Raw genomic sequence first — 15,700 nt, forward strand, 5'->3', positions numbered from 1 at the left:
AAAGGCAGACATGTTTTAAAGCTAAAAGGATATTCACATTCAGATAGTCTAAAGACTCCAGTGCTTTCCAATGCAGCCTAATTTTGAATAACAATTATTTTGCAATGCTTATTTTACGATTCTGAAATTAATTGATTAGGGAACTTACCTCTATACCTAAACTTCTAGACAAAAAACTCCAACGTGATTCACTATATGTTATATAAAGCTGACGTAAAAGGAAAGTTGTTTATGATCTAGCAAATGCAATGTTCAATAGGACTACACCAGTAGACATATGAAGTTGTCAAATCTATACTTGGAATCACAAGAAATGCAACAGTTATAAATTAAATGGGTGTATGTGTGTTCTATTGTCAACTCAAGACTACAAGTGGCAGTGTTATTGGTGATATGTTTTCTAAAATTGCAAACAATTCTTGAAGTTCCTAACAAAGCTAACCTTCCCTTGATATTCCTTCCCTTGATATTCGAGGTATAGCATTCATAGAATGCCTCCCTTTGATATTTAGCCTTCCCTTGATATTCAAGGTATTTAGCCTTCCCTTGCCTTCCCTTGATATTTGAGGTATTGTATTCATGGAAAATTCAGAGTACCTTACACGCATGACCAACATATTTTATATTTTTATATACGGTGAAATAATTATAATAACAAATTGTCTCAGATAAGCAAGCTTATCAATTACATCAATGTCTCTGGGGATATTTGAAAGTTTTGCAGTCTTTTCTTAAGTATTGTAGGACATCCAGGAATCCTCCCTCCACCTAAAAGTTCACAAGCACCCATCAATAATTAAGAAACTCAAGCACCCATACGCACACTGGGAGAGGAACCAGGTCTTTTACCAATGAGAATGTTGCTCAGATGAGTCAGGTGACATGCCCAAGGCCACAAAACAAGTTGACACTAGGCTCAGTCTCTTCTTTCCAGGCTCATTCCTCTGCATCATGCTTCTGGGACTCCACAAAGGGAAAATCCAACTCTACAATGACCCTCTGACCAATAACAACAACAACAACAAACAAACAAAATACGTCATTATAATTACCCTAAAGGTGTGTCTTTCAGCCACATGGGGTGCCTGTGTCCCCCTGTTTTGAAAAGCTGGGGCACCAGGTGAGCCAGCTAGTGGAAAGTGGCCACTCACATGCGCTTGTCAATGGTTCTAGACAGCTGAGAGATTCTGCAAACAATGTCAACCACCACCTAACAACAAAATCAATGTTCATGTCCCCTCTGCTTTTAGAATAAATCATTCATTCTGTAAGTATTCTGCATAGAAAATGCATGCTCTGATCTAAGTAGCCACGGTAGAGACAAGGCTGGCATGGAGCCTACCCACCTTCATGGAATTTAAAGGGAAAATAAGCATCCAATAAATAATTTTGCAAACAATTATGTCATTAGTGATCAGCACAACTGAAGGAGAAGTCTAAGGTGACATACTAACAGAGGCACTAATCCAGTCTGGGAGTTGGTAGGGCACAGGGAGGGTGTATCCCTTAGAGTCCCATCAGGGAAGCATTATGACACAGGTGATATGTGTTCAGTGATCTATTATAGGAATAAGCCTTCATGAAATCACAGGACATGCTGGGGAAGGAACAAGCTGCTGCCTCTGCATCTGGGGAAGTGGCTGCAGGGGGTGCCCAAGCAGAAGCACCAAGGCCCTGAGACAGGCAGGGCATGGAGGCCTGAGGGACTTTCTGCCCTACAGGGACCTGAGTGTGATTTCTGGGAGACAGAGGTGCACAGCCAGGGTTGGGTTGGGGCTAGACCTGGCCAGGCCTCCTAAGCCATGGTAGGATTTTTTTTTTTTTTTTTTTTTTTTTTTTTGAGACAGAGTTTCATTCTTGTTGCCCAGGCTGGAGTGCAAAAGCACAGTCTCAGCTCACTGCAACCTCCGCCTCCCAGGTTCAAGCGATTCTCCTGCCTCAGCCTCCCAAGTAGCTGGGATTACAGGCATCTGTCACCATGCCAGGCTAATTTTTGTATTTTTAGTAAAGATGGGGTTTCACTATGTTGCCCAGGCTGGTCTCAAACTCCTGACCTCAGGTGATCTGCCTGCCTCGGCCTCCCAACGGGCTGGGATGACAGATGTAAGCCACCGCATCCAGCCTACATTTTATCCTAAGAGTGATGGAGGTTGAGAGGGAGGTGTCACCTGGCAGGGAGAGTAGACAATGTGCCCACCGTGGAGTCTGAAAGACTCAGGTCAAAAGCTATGTGACTCCAGTCTCCTGCCGTTACCTCAAGCATTGGTACAATGGAGACAAAAAAGCACCACAGGATTAAGGGGGGATTAAACGAGACAAACCATGAAAAAGTTCCCAGGGGCTGGCACACATTTTCTGCAAAGGGCCAGGTAGTCCATTTTTAGGCTTCATAGGCCACACAGTTGCTATCACAACCACCCAACTCTGCCACTGTCACATGACAGAAGCCACAGACTATGTGTGAATGAGCACTGGTCACCTTCCCGTACACTTGACTTGTGAGACACTGAAATTCGGACCTCATATAATTTTCACATCATGAAATATAATTCTTCTTTTGATTTTTTTGTCAACCACTTGAAAATGTAAAAATGATTCTTAGTTTGCAGACCATATAAAAATAAGCAGCAGGCTGTACTTGGCTTGTGGGCTATAGTTTGCTGACCCCTGTGGCAGACACAAAGCAAATGTCTCTCTCCTTTCCTTGCTTTTCACACACAGACACACACATGCAAACACACAAATCCCCAAAAACACACATATACAGACCACATATGCACACAGAGACAAACACACATACAGACACATGCATAGACAAATCATATGGACACACCATATACATGTACATTCACACATATATACACTATGTATCATATACACACATACACAGACACACTCAGCCACACATACCATATATTTACACACACACACACGCACATTTACACAATGTACATCATACACAGAGACACATACGCAGACACACCACACACCATATATATACATGCATGCATACACACACACACAACAGCACACATACACAGACACAACATATCCACACACGAACACAACCAGAACACACCCAAACATGCACATATACACACATATGCACACAAATACACAGGCACACATGCCATGCAACTGGGAGAAGCTAAGAGGGTGGACATATTCTTCCATCACCTGCTGCTGGCATGGCGAGAGCTGTGTTAGGGTATTCTTGCATTGCTATACAGAAATACCTGAGGCTTATAAAGAAAAGCCTCAGGTTTATAAAGAAAAGAGGCCTATTTTGACTCACACTTCTGCAGGCTGTACAAGCATGACACCAGCATCTTTTCAGTTTCTTGTGAGGCCTGAGGAAGCTTACAATAATGGCAGAAAGTGAAGGGACAGCCAGTGCACCACATGGTAAAAAAGAGAGCAAGGTGGGGAGGGAGGTGCCACACACTTTTAAACAACCAGATCTCACATAAACTCAGAGCAAGAACTCACTCAAGAATTACCACAAGGAAGGCACCAAGCCATTCATGAGGGATCCACCCCCATGGCCCAAACACCTCCCACTAAACCCACCTCCACTACTGGGGATTACATTTCAACATGAGTGTCAGGAAGGCAAACATCCAGATCATATCATTACACCCCTGGCCCCCAAAAAGCTTATGTCCTTACACTGCAAAGCACAGTCATCCCTTTTCAATAGTCCCCAAAATCTAAACTCATTCCAGCATTAACTCAAAAGCCCAAAGTCTCATTTGAGACTCAAGGCAAGTTCCTTCCACCAGTGAGCTTGTAAAACCAAAGACAAGTGATTTACTTCCAAGGCAAAATGATGGTACAGGCTTTGGGTAAACATTCCTGTTCCAAAATGCACTTCCCTGTGCATACATCCTTAAGGTTTCTGAAGAGAAATAGAATCAATGCATTCTGTACTACATTTCCCCATAGAGTTTCCTGGAACCTTATCAATTTTCCACTGCGTCAACCCAGTATTCTTAGGAGGCAGAGCACGAATGTCTGAAAACATTGACGGGGCAATAATTCTCACAAATCTTCCCACCAGTCCTCAGGATCAGAATCCCATTGTATTTTTATAAATGACATGGCTTCCCCAAGAAAAGAAGAATGACAATTTTCTGGTTGCTTTCAGCTGGGGACCCAGCCTGCTTCCCCACACTCTGCATTTTGTAAAGGTCTGTGCTTGAAGTCGGAGCATGTGCTTCATAAATGTTGGAAAGCGGGTTTTCCCTGAGGCTATCACCACCTGTGGCATGATTTACACACTGTGCTAGGCGAGAATTAAATATTTACCGTCCGCAAAAACACAGTTCCCTCCCAATGCGGCAGGGACAAGGGAAGCTTGCACGCATTCAGACAGCGCAGCCTCGGTCCTAACAGCTGGGTCATGTCAGGTGAGGATGAGTGTGTGTGTGTGTGTGTGTGTGTGTGTGTGTGTGTGTGTGTGTGTGTGAGAGAGAGAATATCTCTATGAAGATAAGTGCCAGAAGGGACTTCAAGGGCCTGCCATCCAATTCCCTTTTTCTACTAAGATGGAAGTAGGCAACAAAGATGGGAGCTACTCAAGTTCAATGCAGCCAAATTCCTTTCCTCCCAGTGATGCTCTGTTGGGGCTCAGAAAACAATACCCCAAAGTGAAGGCCTCAGAAGCAGAAGTTTTTATTTGACCTTTTCCTGCCCTCTTGTCTCTCAGTCTCATTCTTTCCCAAGGCGAGCTGAAACAATAATCTCTCTTTCCCAAGGCAGGCCATAGAAACCAGAACTCCTTTTCTCTAAAGCCAGCCATAACACTTAAACATATTCTACATAAAAACTGGCCATGAGGAAATTATCTGACCTATCTTGCTTGACTGCAGGTCACAAGACTCCCATTCCAGAGTGAGTCCTGCCCCATGCCCAGCAGGAAGGAATGATACTCCGAGAGGCCAAGAAGAATCTAGGCAGACAGGTCATGCTGGATCTCCCCACTCAGTCTATCAGCATTAGGTCTTACCCTTTTCGTCCAATCACATTTTTACATGGCAGTCTATACTTTGTTAAGCCAAAGCATAAAAATAATTTCCCCTGCATCTTTGGGTCTTTGTTCTGAAGGCTCCCTTATACATACATTAAATAAATTTGTATGCCTTTTCTCCTACCCATCTGCAGCATTTAAAGGACTTTCAGCAAACTTTCAGTGAGCTGAGTTCTTAGCCCCTACACCTTTCTCAGTAAATGGCCTCATCCCTAAGGAAGGTAAGCAATGGAGCACCAGCAGGCAAAACGCCCTTCCTTCTGACTTTATATGGATCATTCATTCTCCTCCCATCCGCTTTACATTCTCCATTCATCAATTTCTCCTTGCTAAATGCTCTGCCTGCCCCTCCACATCCATTTCCCACCTTCTGCATCCAGCACAGTCCTCCCAGGGGACTGACCCATATGGACCACACTGATGGGCTCCAGGACCTCTGGCTCTGGTTGGGTGTGATCAGGGGGAGGCACACGCAGGAGACTGAAAGGAGAGAATGGATGGCTGGAGCCCTGTCACTCTGACTCTCCACACTGGCCCATCATCTTCTCTCTGCCCCGTTGGTCCAGTGGATGGTAACAGCTCCTCAGGCCTATAGGCATGGCTCCCAGCTTACTGGACCACCTGCCTGTCAAGACCTTCACCTCACATTACCTTCCCCTGAACGCTTGCTTCCTGTCCTGCTCTCACCTGATTCTCCCATCTCTGAACTCTTCAAGTTCTCATATGTCCCACAGAGCGGACCATCCTTCATCTTCACACAAGATGGTGTTCTTCCCCAAAGACATCAACAAGCACTTTAACAGAGGGGTTCAGGTACTGGCATGGTATCTCTTGTTTGCTCTGAAGCATCTATTGGCCATTGTTTAAAATTTTTTGAGATGGAATCTCACTCTGTCACCCACGCTGGAGTGCAATAGTGCGATCTCGGCCCACTGCAACCTCCACCTCCCAGGTTCAAAACCTTCTTGTGCCTCAGCCTCCCAAGTAGCTGGGACTACAGGCACAGTTGGCTACTTTTTGTATTTTTAGTAGAGACGGGTTTCACCATGTTGCCCAGTCTGGTGTCCACTTCCTGGCCTCAAGCGATCCGCCTGCCTTGGCCTCCCAAAGTGCTAGGATTACAGGCATGAGCCACTGCGTCCAGCCTCATCCATTAACCTTTTATGTCATTAAACTCTTAGGAACACGCGACCAAACTTTAGTGTCCCTAACAGTTTTACAAGGTCAGGGCCACACAGAGCAGAGGAAGCTCTCAAGCTCTCCAGTTGTCTTCAAGGCATTGGCATCACCACTTAGGTCCTACCCTGAGTAAACTATGGAAGAGCCTTGATCACATGAGTCCTGCTTGGAATCTGACAGACCAACCGAAGTAAAAGACGACTGGGAGGGATGGGCAGGTATGGTTTCCCTGGCTAGGGTTTTATGGCATAAAACTTTAAGGGGTATTTGTTTAAATAAAATTGCAGCCCTCATAGGACATTCATTAGCAGAGAGCTGCATCTTCCTGAGAAACAACCTTGACCATGAGGTTTTGCTTTGATTGACTCCTCTCATCCCACCCCCCTGAGCCTGCCACAGCTCTTTGCATTGCAGAAGTGAGATGGAAATTTACCACATCAGCAAAACACCATTTTCTCTTGAGAGCTGCCTTGGGTGTTGTAGGATTCCTAAATAGAAACTGGCTGAGTGCACAGACATACACTGAAGAAAACACAGATTGTGTGTTTATGTAAAAGGATAAAGCATATGAAGATGATATGACACATCAAGGTCATTTCCAAGTAGCTATCTCTAGATGAGCATTCCTGCAGAACTTGCTGCAACAATGGAAACCTACCATGTGCGTTGTCCAGTAGAGTAGCCACTGATCACACGTAGCTATTGAACCCTTGCAGTGTGACCAGTGCAACCGGGAAAATGAATTGTATATTTAGTTTAAATAATTTAAATAGCACTGTGTAGCTACAGTATTGGACAGTGCAACTCTAGATAGTTCTGTTCAAGTAATGCATCTACCTAATGTGAAATAAAAACTGGCCAGGGGATCCCTTTGAGAAACCTTACTCCTGGAGTAAGATTCAGTAAGAAGAACCTATTCATAAGTGACACCACAAAAAAATCCCATAATCTGATAAATGAAGAATAGTTTGAGTGTGACTCAACAAGCATGTACTAAGTTGGAGAAACTTCTGTGGAAATTATTTACCATTGTCCTCCAGATTTCAAAACTTAAATTTCAATTATATTTTATATGCAACCCCTTGGACTCTCAAAATTGCCACAAAATATTCTTCTTATAGCAGCAAGCAAATCAAAAATATTTATTGTATTTAATATGTAGCCTTTCTTAATATTGACCAGTTTGATGTCAATATTTACTCAACACTTGCAGTAATAGGAGGTGCTGCAAAAGTTACAAAAGGCATAAATGACATGTCATTTGCCTTATCTTAGGATCTGACTTCTGTGGTGGTTTAAGGAGAATAAATTATTAAGTGAAGAGTATAGCATTCACCCACTAGCTCTGCCCAAAGAGACTCAAGAACCTTCTTGTCTTTCTCTTCTCCTTGTATCCATTCAAGAATGATAGTGAAAAGTCAGAACCATTTTGACAGGGAATAAAGAAATTAGTATAATAAATGAGTCTCATTTTTGACCGGTTGAATTGGCAACTTTTTCCCTTGAAAAGACTCTTAGGAATATGATATAGCAATATTTATGGGTTTTTGAGATTTTGCATTTCAGTTCTACTCCCTAGAATCTAGGCAGCCAATTTTCTCACATTAGGGACATGGTCCTAGAAGAGATGACCTTTTTTTTTTTCAGGATCCTCTAAGCAGAGATGATACTCAAAATGGATGACAACCAGTAAGCCATGAACACTGCCCAATTAGAACAGACATTGTATGGGCACTGACCAATCAGAATGGATACAGTATGAGCATAAGCCTATCAAAACACATGCCTAGCTCCACATGGTGCCAGGAAATACCCTTTGATATGGTTTGGCTGTGTTTCCACCCAAATCTCATCTTGAATTGTAGCTTCCATTATCCCCACATGTTGTGGGAGGGACACAGTGGGAGGAAATTGAATTATAGGGGTGGGTTTTCCCCGGGCTGTTCTCATGATAGTGAATAAGTCTCATGAGATCTGATGGTTTTATAAAGGCAGTTCCCTCTTGCCTGCCACCATGTAAGATGTACCTTTGCTCCTCCTTTGCCTTCCACCATGATTGTGAGACCTCCTCAGTCATGTGTAACTGCGAGTCCATTAAACCTCTTTTTCTTTATAAAATTATTCAGTCTGGGGTGTGTTTTTGTTAGCAGTATGAGAACAGACTAATACATCCCTTCAGTTAGTTGTTAGTTTATAGGACAGTCCAGGGTAGGGCTGAATGTGATTTAAGATTATAAAAGTATTTTATAAATCATGGTAGTGTAAGACTTCTCTACCATTTGTTGGATTAGCAAGCAGGAGTGAGTGATGAGAAACGTCATGACAAATGTGCATCTATTACTAAGTATCTGTAAGGAATTCACTAAAATCCTGACACATTTTAAAAGTCAAATTCTACTTTAGCAATAGCATGGTTGAGCTTGAGGGCCTCAAAGCAGTTGCTAATTATAACCAGCATAGAAATCTGCACCAACCAGTTCAGAGCACGGTCAAATCACAGTCTTGCCTCTAGGTTAAATATGAAGGGGTAGAATGAGCAGTGAAATTCACTGACTGTATCTACATGGAAAAAGAAAAATATTTGGCAAAGGCAGCAATTTATTCTTCATAATAACATTCATGTTAACTTTCAATGAGGCGAATGTACAGTCAGCAAAGATAATTGTGAAGATGGGAAGGATTTTTGCCGAAGGCTCTTGTTTTCCATCTCAGAAAAGGCTTGATTCCTGAACACTGTGATTCTTTAAACTACCACCTGAATAGTGAAGAGTTAAAGGCAATACACATTTTTTGGTGTTTTTATAAATTAAATACTACAATGCCCATTTCCAGTTTTTTCATGGTGTGCAGAGTAGGTGAGGTCCATCCTCTGCAAAGCATAAGCCGTATCTCTTTCATTTGAGGAGATGCAAATAGGTTTGATAAGGGGGCAGATAAAAATGAATGTCTTCATGTAAATATTCAATCATAAGATATTTAGGAACATGCACATCCATGTTAGAACTGAATCTTACTTTAACTGAGCTCAGTTTTGAAGTCAATTGTAGATTTTTGGTTGACCCTAATTTTTATACTTGTATTTCATTAATAATATGTAATAATACCCCTACATATTAAATATACATAAATATCATCTTCATATGCTTTAAGATAATAAAAACTTTTGAAAGTCATGGTAGAATACAGACTTTCATCTACCATTTGTTGGATTCACAAGTAGGAGTGTTGAGTGTTAAGAAAAATTATGATGAATTTGCAGCTTTTACTTAGTAACTTCATGGAATTCACAAAAACCTTGAAACCTCTTAAAAGTCACATTCTACTTTGAAATCTGGAAAAATCAATTCCTTCTCTCACTGTCAAGTATCAGTTCTGATGACTCTGACATCTCCTCTTCAGGTAATGTTGGCAAAGCTGCAGGCCAGTCTCAGGATGGAAAGGAAGGATGTCATCGCCGTGTTGTAAATTGTCAGCCAAGTGCTCAGTGGAGCTTGGGGAAGTCTTTGCTATACTACAATTGTATTCCTGACCTCAGGACTGGCCAGATTAAAAGAAGCCTGTGGATGACTTGCTGGTCTGGGTGGACATTGATCAGCCTCCTGGCAACAGAGGAGGAAAAAAAGTCAGTTTAGTGGGTTGAGATCACTGTAAAATGCATACTTGAAAAGGAAGCTTCACTCATCTGTTAAGATAAAATTAAGGTACAGAGAGGAACAAAAATGTTAAAATAAGCTCTTCCTTTCTTGCATTATTTCCGATAACACACAATATAGAAGTTTTCCAAGTTCAGGTCCTAAAGAGCAATCCAATTCCAAGAATCAGGATTTGTGAAGTTCTTGCTTTACTGACTAGATTTTTTTATGAAAATATAAAATATTTCTAAGCTTCTTAAAGAGCACGCATTGTTTTTAGAGGAGGAGGACAAAATTGAAGAACTGACTCCAGATAGATCACCCATCTGTCTCCTTTCCCTATCAGGGAGAAACATAGTCTTCCCTGTTCTCATTCAGAAATGTAATCCCAAACCAACCATTTAATCCTCCAGAGTCGCCAATGCCTGTCTCATAACATTGCCCTATTAAAATGTGTGCAAAACCTTTTTCCTGCCAGTCCTGAGAATGGCAGCTCAGGTTCCAGGGCACAGAAGCTGCATTTAACATATTAAATAATGTAACTGGGCATGATAAATTATTCACATTGCAATGGAATGCTAGCGAGTCTTGAGGTTAGAATTACTCTGGTTAATGCTTTTAATTTGTTGACTCCCGATAACAGAAAAAACTGGACAGCAGATGAAACTATGTCAGCAATGCTTTAAGATGTGCGCCTTCTGCTGCGAATATGCTAGAGATTCCTGCATTGTTTGCTTTTGTTTTCACTGCTGGGTTGTGCAAACATCGCTGTTTTCTAAGTTTATCAAGTATGTATTTCTGTTTGTTTCAATGAGGGGGTGATTTGTGGGGAAGACTTGATCCAGGTCTCAAGTTGTTCATATGCCCACCTTCCGAAAATGACAGAGACAGAGAATTTCCTAAAACAACCAGAAAAATACACTGACAGTGAGTTAAGGCACAGGACAAAGACAGGAAAAGGAGGATTCTTTGTTTTAAATATTCACTAAAATACAAAACATTTGCAAATCCCCTGGCTTCATATAAAAATAAAAAAGCATGCCTTTCCCAGTAACTGATCACAAATTTTAGTAAGAATTTCTAATTTTACTTATTACTTTTACCCTGATGTGTTTGAGCTACAGTTACACCCAAATTCATTCTATTTAACCAATAGGGAAACTCTTGTCTAGAAAACCATGTCAGTACTACGTATTCTAACTGTAGATTCAGTCATCAGAGAAATAATCAGAGAAGAAAAGTGTCATATTGTATATGCCAGTTTTGAAAATCTATCTTCTTTTCCTTCTGACCCTTCTTACAATTTAATCCATGATTGAGTCTCTACAGTCTAGGATTCTACTTTTTCATTTATGTTTAATGTAATGTGCTTTAGGACCCATCTAAAATATGGAAGGTTTAAATAAGTGCCCCTGGTAGGGTGCCACATGGACAGTGGAGTATTTGGTGTCAAGGCCTTTCATTTGGCATTGATCATGGCACCACCATAAGCATCTCAAACTCTTCTCTGTGCTTTGCAGCAAGGTCAGTGGAGCAGGCACACGAGGTGCAAGTCATTCTCAATGCACAGTTGCAGGAAGACTTCTAGATATCAGGGAACACATTCCCTTAGAAACAATGCTATACCTGTCTGTGGAGTTTTCACCCTGAGACAAAAAGCAGATCACCTCAAAGCAGATCACCTGGAGAATCTGATAAAAATACTCATTCTTTGGCCCTATCTCCCAGACAGTCTGATCCAGAAAGTCTGGCGGAGGCCCAAGAGTGTGCATTTTAACAAGTACCCAGTGTGTTCCTGGCACAGAGCTGTACTGGGAGCTGCTGCTACGCCAGCAGGGTACCAAGGCAGAGGTATTTATAGGCACCGGGTGCACCTCCATGATCAGCAAGCATTCTTTGGGAAAACTGGAATAGAGAATTCAGGAAATACATCCACCATTTCTGCCAGGTGGTGGCAAGAACAAGAACTGCCCCATTTCTTGAGCAGGAAGTCTCATGTTCAGGGAAGAAATTGGCAGGAGAGGGTGCTTAGAGATGGAGATGAGCAAAAGAGGGAGCTCCAGGCAGCCTGGGGGCCAAGAATTCTAGGAACTGGTGCCTCTTCCCATTGTCTACAACCCAGCGTCCTCCTGAGGACCCGGCCTATGTCAGCCATTGTGCCTGTAGTTCCTGGCCACAGTGCCTGGTCTTTGGTGGGTCAAAACTCCAACCCCAGCCTGTCTCCCATGACACTGCTCCTGAGACATGCCCCCACTTTTCTGAAGTTTTCTAAGGATTCCAGGCACTGAAAGCATCAGGGGATAACTAAGGGTTTGAAAACATGGTTTCACCACTGCATCTTGTCTTGCTCGTCTCCATGGCAGTGTGTGCTCTTGGCATGCTGGCCCTTAACTGAAAGGATGCCAAAGGGGCAGGAGTTATGGGAGGCTAGGGCAGCAGCAAATTCTGTCCTTTCCTAAAATATTCAAGTTCTAGTTTCCTGTTTTAGTAACTGTTGGATGTTATTAAAATTGAGCTGGGTGATTCATGACAAAGATGCCGTATGCAGAGACCCACAGCAGCCTTGAGATGTAGACACAGATGTGTACAACTCAGGGAAGAGAGCTGGAGGGTTGTCACATTGAAGGTGGCAGTACAAGTAACCTGGAAACCTGCTGTTCCAACTAACGCCATACACCACCCTGAGCTGGGTGCCTTCCTAGACTCCAGACTCAGTGTCCAGACACTTCTCTACTTGCAGAAATATAGCTAACTCCCAGCAGAGAGAGCAAGAGCACGGGCACCACCAACCCCAGTAGCACCCACTCCAGGTGGGTAAGCACGGGCCATTATGAAGGCCTCAGGATGCTGAGCAAAACGAAATCGCTGAGTACCCGTCGGGCAGGGTGAAGTTATGGAGGAGGCAGACTGGTGCTTGGGGACCTGCCACTCTTCCCTTTCCAAAACTCCTGATTCACCTCTTGCTGTAAGGTAACCAATAACCCTTAAGTCTAGCCACACTGAGTTGACCTAAAAAGCAGAGCTGCTTAAACACCTCCTCAACTCCCTGAGTCCTGATGTCTAGAGGTGAAGACCATGAATCTGGACTTCCCAAGGGCCTCATCAACGACCTGTGGGCCAACCCTGGCACATCAAATTTCCCCATCCTGGGGGCGTATTGAAGCAATGGACCCCTGGAGAAAACCAAAGTGTCCCCAATCACAAAGGAGTGGGAAGGCAGTTTGATATGAAATTATTTAACTTTTCTAAATGACCCAAAACATGATGCTATTTTTAGGTGGTATATTCATCTATAGTGATCTAATCACAGTTTTGTCATAACCGATTGGGATTAACAGCAAAGGAAGTAGGGGTCAGGTGCAGTGGCTCGTGCTTGTAATCCCAATGCTTTGGGAGGCCCATGTGGGAGGATTGCTTCAGGCCAAGAGTTTAAGAACAGCCTGGGCAAACAGTGAGACCCCCATTCCTACAAAAAAAAAAAATGTTTAAAATTAGCTAGGCATGGTAGTAAGTGCCTGTAGTTCTAGTTCTTTGGGAGGCTGAGGCAGGAGGATCCCTTGAGCCCAGGAGTACAAGATTACAATGAGCTATGATCGTGCCACTGCAATCCAGCCTGGGCAAGAAAGCAAGACCATGTCTCAAAAAACTTTTTAAAAGGCCGGGCACGCTGTCTCACGCCTCTAATCCCAGCACTTTGGGAGGCTGAGGTGGGCAGGTCACCTGAGGTCAGGAGTTCGAACCCAGCCTAGACAACATGGTGAACCCCCGTCTGTACTAAAAATACAATTAGCTGGGCAAGGTGGCAGGCACCTGTAATCCCAGCTACTCGGGAGGCTGGGGCAGGAGAATCGCTTAAACCCGGGAGGCAGAGGTTGCGGTGAGCCGAGATCACGCCACTGCTCTGTAGCTTGGGTGACAGAGCAAAACTCCATCTCAAAAAAAAAAAAAAAAAAAAAAAGCAAAGGAACTTTGTCTATCTGCACATGCACGCACCTTATAGTACCTTGCTTGTGACAGCGTAATGCTCGGCATGGAAGGTATTCCGCACTTTAATGAGTAACTGTTTATTGAGCACCTAGAAATGCTGGACTAGCCGTCATCCATTAGTTAAGTCCTCCAGAAACTGCTGAGTGTTAACAGATCCCCAGTTTCAGCAGAGGAGAATGCAGCGTAAGCAGAGAGCAAGTGTATGTGATCAGCAGTTGCCATCCTGTTCACAAAACCGACTATCCTGCTCTGCGATCTATTAAGACAAAGCAGGAGCTTTAGTTGCTATTGTGCCTGCCGCGTCTCCATGGATAGGCCATTTATCTGACCCAACTAGCTCTTCAGCAACCGTGATCGGAAAAGCATTTGCGTCAGGCTGGCTCACAGCTTGAGATCTTTCAGTCTAATCTACAGGCTTTTCAGGACCTGAGCTTCATGCGGGGTGTCTGCAAAATAGTGCAATCTGTAGTCAACAACCCTGAACTCTAACAAGCCGGCTTCTCGGGCAGGAGCCCTGCTGGGCCCCAGCTCTGGGCCTGGGAGGCCTGTGTGCAGGAAACATGCGGCAGCAGCGCGGGAGGCTCTGACAAATTGGAGTCATACTGAGGCATGCGGAGAGGAGGATGAAAGGAACACTGAGATGGTGCTCTGAATAGCTCTCAGCTGCCTCTCCTGGGCCCTATAAGGAACTAAGGCTTATTGCAGAATGGAGAAAGTTTTGAGAAAAGAAGGCACAGTTGCACTGTTTTCACACCTTGGAACAAGGAATTCAGAATTCGGAGGTTCTCATCAGCCCACACAGCAAGAACCTGGTGACAGAGGCCTGGCAGGGCTGCAGGGCCTGGGGAAGTTCTTAAAAGGAACCTCTTTGCCAACGTCACCTTGACTGCTTCTACAAGCTGTGGCTTCGCCATTCTGGCAGCTCTCAAGTGGCCAGTTGACCACAACAAGGTCTATGTCTTCTCTGGACCAAGGAAATGGAAGGGAACGGCTGTGTCCCCAGGCCCAGCCTTTCCCCTGTGGCCCATTTTGCTCATTCCTCCTCTAAGTGCCTCCCAGGAAACATGGCCCATGGTACATCCTGTATCCAGGCTCTCCAAATGGGCAACGTGGAGGCCGTGCCTGGGCCCATGACTGCAAAGTCCTTCTTCGGTCATAATCAAAGATAGACCTCTTCTTTAGGACTTTGTCCTCAAGTCCCCCCACAATGAGTAGAAAGATCCAGTTATTTAATAACCCTCACCAGTTTCTAGCCCAGCCAAAGATAATTCAACTTCCTAGAGTCCTGATTTGTTTCTTAAGGGCCTTGGCACTCTCTGATGAGGTGCCCGGCTCCCCTAGAAGACGACAAACCCTTCAGGAAATAAGAAACACGAGGCTATGTTACCAGTCCCCAGGGCTCAGCACCTCGAGGGTCACTGTTCTTTTTCCACCAATTGATTATTTAGCTGGGCACATGTTCCAGTAGCAGAAACCTCTTAAGTTTCTCTCCCTGTGTATGTTCAAAAGAACACTACGAGCATCAAGAAGCATCACTCCGACTCCAAAACGTCATCCTCCACTCGGGTATCCAAATGCACCTCACGTTCCCCTTCCTCCTCATTCATACTAGATGTATCTCAAAGAGAATTACATGGCATGACCCTATTCTGAATCTCCTCTCAGCTTATACCCTCCCCACAGCACCAGACCTGAACACTTTGGCTTGTCTGATAGAAACACACTTCATAGACAAAGATAACCACAGAAGGGCTGTGGAAATCATGGTTGGCTTAAATGTGCTCTTGGCTGTCCGTGCTTGGAGCTGGGGTGGGAAAGAGCCCTCAGCCAGCCACCTCACAGCCCGACAATTACTCCCTTCCACCGCTACCTC

General features: G+C 43.9%; 1 protein-coding gene across 2 annotated transcripts in view; it reads right to left on the minus strand.

The window, feature by feature from the left end:
- The window catches only part of IGSF5 (immunoglobulin superfamily member 5), a 101,178-nt gene that overhangs the window by 19,978 nt on the left and 65,500 nt on the right, over window positions 1-15,700 (minus strand). The window contains exon 10 of one of the 2 annotated variants that reach the window (XM_028845320.2): window positions 8,792-9,807. The exons of the other annotated variant lie outside the window; for it this stretch is intronic. The gene's annotated coding sequence lies outside the window, so the exon portion shown is untranslated. Of the gene's footprint in view, window positions 1-8,791; window positions 9,808-15,700 lie in introns of those variants that run through there. 2 annotated transcript variants of the gene reach the window in all.

Source organism: Macaca mulatta, chromosome 3, assembly GCF_049350105.2.
Source record: "Macaca mulatta isolate MMU2019108-1 chromosome 3, T2T-MMU8v2.0, whole genome shotgun sequence".
NCBI lineage: Eukaryota > Metazoa > Chordata > Mammalia > Primates > Cercopithecidae > Macaca > Macaca mulatta.